We start from the raw sequence: 5,298 nt of genomic DNA, 5'->3' as shown, positions 1-5,298 counted from the left end.
TCATTTGGCCTGCGCGGCCCGAGCGAAGGGAAGGGTGAGGCGGCCCGGCAGGGCGTCGGCCCATGGCCTCTCGGCCTGGCTCGGCCGAGGCGAATGCCACGCCGGCGCTACGATGCCGCGGTGGCGCGGCTCGGCCATGAGGCCGGCGGCCATTTCCGGCCATGACAGGGCGAGCTAGCGGGAGCACGCGATGCGCGAGAAACTAGCGAAGGCGGGAAGGTAGCTAGGCAGGGTGGAGAAGAGGAGGAAGGTGCCTTCCATGGCGGCCGAGCACGGCGGCGCCATGGCCGACGGTGGTGGGGCTTGAGACGGCGCTACCTGGGCTCAGCAGGCGGCACAGGCGCGAGCACGACGTGCCGGAGAGCGAGGCGGAGCTGCGGGCGCACGATCGCGGGCCGAGGTGGAGGAGACGCGGCGGATTTTGCCGGCGGGTGCGGTGGCGCGGCGAGAGGGAGAGTGAGGGCGCTCGGTGCTTGCGGAGAGGAGAGGCAGCGCGGGAGTGAGCCAGCGAGCGCACCGGCTCCAGCAGAAGTAGGTGGGCACATGGGCGTAGGCGCAGGCCGGCTGCGACACGCGACGGCGTCGACGGCGCATGGCCGCCACGCGGCGGGCGAGCTCTGCCGCGGTCGGGACGCGGCGCGGCGCGTCAGCGGGCAGGCGAGCGCGGAGGCAGGCCAGGCGCGGCGCTGGGCTGGGCTGGGCCAAGGCGAGGCGCACGGCGCGGTGGGAGGCTAGCTGGGCCAGCTTCGGTCGTGGGCCGGAAATAAGGCGGCGGCCCGCGACTGAGAAAAGCCCTTTTCCATTTTTTATTTTCAAGAACTTTTTAAATGCCAGCTTTCAAATATTATTTTGAGCAAAGAAATGAAATCTTTTGAAAATGTACCAAAAATGAAAGTTGATTAGAATTTAATTCTCTACAACTTTGCTTTTATGACCAAAGCCAGATTCTTTCTAGATTTTGAATTGTAAAATCAAAGTCCATGTTTAACTCAAAACCCTAATTTTTGGGAAATTACTTTGGAAGCAAAATTTTGAATTAATTTGAATACAAACCTTGCTCCAAAAATTAAACTAAATAATCCTAAATGATTTAGAATAGTAGCCAAACATGTTTTACTAACCTAGCAAGCAAAATCAGGGCAAAACAATTCTAACAAAGGTATGCAACATTCAGGTTTCACAACATGTTTCATATGTTTCGAAGCAGTGTTTCAGTTGTTATTTACATGGTTAGGCATGTATGATTAGGATACTTGATGATGCATGATATGTATGATTTGCAGTGCCTAAATGCAGGCATAACACCGGGGTGTTACAGCCCTCCCCCCTTATAAAAATCTCATCCCAAGATTTGGGTTACGAACCATTTGTTATAAAAGTCTTCATAAGCTTTTTGAAGATACTCTCCTATTTCCCAAGTTGCATCTCCCTCATCATGATGATCCCACTGTATCTTGTATGTTTTCACCACACTATTCCGAGTAGCACGTTCCTTAGTGTCTAACACCCGAACTGGTTGTTCACAATACACCAAATCTGATTTGAGTTGGATACCTCGAGGTTCTATTCTTTCCTCCGGAACACGCAAACATTTCTTGAGATGTGATACATGAAAAACTGGGAAAATGGTACTCATTGTCTTAGGTAACTCTAACTTGTAGGCTACCAGACCTCTTTGTTCTAAGATCTTATATGGTCCTACGAATCTCGCGGCAAGCTTTCTTCGGACTCTGAACCTTTTCTTCTTCATTGGCGTGACTTTCAAATAAACATAGTCACCAACTTCAAACACAAGGGGTCTCCTTCTTCTGTCTGCATAACTTCTCTGACGTGATTGGGCCGCTTTCATATTCTGCTAAATAATATAAACTTTCTTCTCGGCTTCTTCTACAAAGTCAATGCCATAATACCTTCTATCACCAGGCTCGACCCAATTCAATGGTGTTCTACATTTTCTGCCATATAAAGCTTCGAATGGGGCCATCTTGATGCTTTCTTGATAACTATTATTATAAGAAAACTCAGCTAACGGTAACCATGACTCCCATGATCCCTTAGAAGACAATACACAGGCTCTTAACATATCCTCCAAAACAGCATTCACTCGTTCAGTCTGACCATCTGTCTGAGGATGATAAGCGGTACTATGAATCAAACTAGTTCCTAAGCCTTTGTGTAAATGTTTCCAAAAGTGAGCCGTGAACTGTGAGCCTCTATCAGATACTATGGTCTTTGGTATACCATGCAACCTCACAATTTCTGCGATATACTTCTCGGCATATTGAGGTGGTCGATAAGTTGTCTTGACAGGTAGGAAATGAGCGGTCTTAGTAAGACGATCCACAATTACCCAAATCGAATCATGTCCTTTTTGAGTAGTGGGCAAACCCATGATAAAATCCATACTTATATCGTCCCACTTCCAACTAGGGACTGATAAGGGTTGTAACATATCGGCAGGTTTCATGTGAATGGCTTTCACTCGACAACATGTGTCACATCTGACAACATATGATGTAATTTCTTTCTTCATTTTGGTCCACCAATAACGAGATCTTAGTTCTTGATACATCCTACTACTTCCGGGATGGATAGATAGCTTAGAAAGGTGAGCTTCATCCATGAGTTTATTCCTAAGCTCTCGATCCTTGGGAACCACAAGACGGTCGTCAAACCACAACACGCCCTGTTCATCCACTTTAAAGTGCTGAGACGACTTTTCTTTGATTTTCTCTTTGATGTGGAATATTCCCTTGTCGGTTTTCTGGCCTTCTATTATCTTACTCTCCAAAGAGCAACTAATCTGAATACTATGTAACACAGCAAGATGCATTAAATCGAACCCATCTTCAAGTAATGGCTGCACATTCAAGTAATGTGACTTTCTGCTCAAAGCATCTGCCACTACATTGGCTTTTCCAGGATGATATTGCACATTCAAGTTGTAATCCTTGATCAATTCCAACCATCTGCGCTGTCTCATATTCAGCTCTGGTTGGATAAAGATGTACTTAAGACTCTTGTGATCTATGAAAATGTGGCACACATTACCAAGTAGATAATGTCTCCAAATTTTTAGGGCGTGCACAACTGCAGCAAGTTCAAGATCATGTGTTGGATAGTTGACCTCGTGCCTTCTCAATTGACGTGATGTATAAGCAATGACTCTCCTTTCTTGCATAAGAACATAGCCTAATCCCATCTTCGATGCGTCGCAAAACACATCAAATGGTTTCTCGATATCTGGTTGTGCTAGAACAGGAGCAGTGGTCAACAGTTTCCGCAAAGTGTGGAAAGCTGCTTCACACTCCTCTGTCCACACAAACTTGTGATCCTTCTGTAGGAGACTTGTCATCGGTTTGGCAGTCTTCGAGAAATCTGGTATAAAGAGACGGTAATAACCGGCTAGTCCTAAGAAACTTCTAATCTCAGGAACTGTGGTCGGTGCTTTCCAATTCATCACTTCTTGCACCTTACTTGGATCGACTGAAACTCTATTTTCTGATAGAATGTCACCAAGGAAAGGAACTTTCCTCAACCAAAATTCGCATTTGCTAAACTTAGCATACAGTTGATGATCCCTAAGTCTGGTCAAGACAGTTCTCAGATGCTCTTCATGATCTTTCTCGTTCTCGGAGTACACCAGAATGTCATCGATGAACACTACCACAAACTTATCCAATTCTGGCATGAAAACTGTATTCATCAAAAACATAAAGTATGTAGGAGCATTTGTTAAGCCAAAGGACATGACAAGATACTCATACAACCCGTATCTGGTGGAAAATGCAGTTTTCGGTATATCCTGTGGCCTAATCTTGATCTGATGATAACCGGATCTCAAATCTATTTTTGAGAATACCTTGGCCTTGGATAATTGGTCAAACAGAACATTAATATGAGGCAAGGGATACTTATTCTTGATGGTCACAGCGTTGAGTGGCCTGTAATCTACGCACATTCTCAAAGTGCCCTCTTTCTTCTTCTTCACAAACAAGGCGGGACATCCCCATTTAGACTTGCTTGGCCGTATAAACCCCTTTTTTGATAAATCTTCTAACTGCTTCTTTAGCTCAGCTAGTTCATCTGGAGGCATCCGATAGGGTCTCCTTGAAATCGGAGCTATTCCGGGGACTAACTCAATTCCAAACTCAATCTCCCTATCCGACGGAAGACCAGGTAGCTCATCCGGGAATACATCCGGAAATTCACACACTACCGGAATCTGATGAATAGGAATGACTACCGTAGCACATGTAACACTTATAAGGTCTGTTCTTCGAGGCAATGGTACTTGAAAAGTACCCTCACCTAGGGGACCCTTAAGGGTAAGTACTCGACTTCCAGTATCTATGACTACTCCCCAATCCTTCATCCAATTCATCCCTATGATGACATCCAAAACTAATCCAGGCATAACTATCAAGTTCACTCGGAACTTCCTGCTACCTAATTCAAGGGTTGCCCCTCGAACCATCCGGTTGGTCAAAACATCAGCCCCTGCTGAACTTATACGGTAACCATAACCCAATTCTGTGCATAGTTGTTCATGTTTCTGTGCAAATGCTTGACTCATAAAAGAATACGATGATCCAGAATCAAATAGAACAACTACAGGGTTTTCGTTGACAGGAAACTTACCAGCAGTGACAGGCTCTCCCTCAGGAATTTCATCCACAGTCGTACTATGCACCCTAGCATTATAAGTCTGCTGCTTCTTCTTGGGCGGGTACGGACAAAACTTCAAGAAATGGCCGGGTTGATCACAGTTATAGCAGGGTCCCCTCACTGTCCCAGCAGATCCCACAGCTCCCTTGAAACTGCCTTGTACCGCTGTTGCGGCTGCTTTGTTGGGCTATACTGCCATCTTGTAAGGCTTCTGGGGTCCATGGAAATTCTAACTTCTTTGCTGAGGTGGCCTGAACCTAACGCCGGGTGCCGATGGGCGATATGGAGGACGACCTCCCATAGGTGCTCTAGCTTGCGACGGACCACCTTCAAGGGCTCTCTTGCGTGTCTTGGCTGTGGTGCTGGCGTTGTTATTCTTCTCCTGCTTCAGACAGTCGCTGATGAAGTCATTGAATCTGACGCGGTTGTTGGTACCAACATGCTTCATCATTTTTGGATCGAGTCCCCTCTTGAAACTGGCTATTCTTTTAGCATCTGTGTCAACCATGTCGGGAGCATAGCGACACAAGTTGTTGAAGGTATGCAAATATTGCGTCACGGTCTTGGTGCCCTGGTTCAACGCCAGAAACTCTCCCAACTTCATCTCGGTCAGCCCGGGTGGAATATAGA

The sequence above is a fragment of the Miscanthus floridulus genome, unplaced genomic scaffold (assembly GCF_019320115.1).
Source record: "Miscanthus floridulus cultivar M001 unplaced genomic scaffold, ASM1932011v1 fs_286_3_4, whole genome shotgun sequence".
NCBI classification, from domain to species: Eukaryota; Viridiplantae; Streptophyta; class Magnoliopsida; order Poales; family Poaceae; genus Miscanthus; species Miscanthus floridulus.
The sequence above is the reverse complement of the archived record's forward strand: the minus strand, read 5'-3'. Positions refer to the sequence as shown.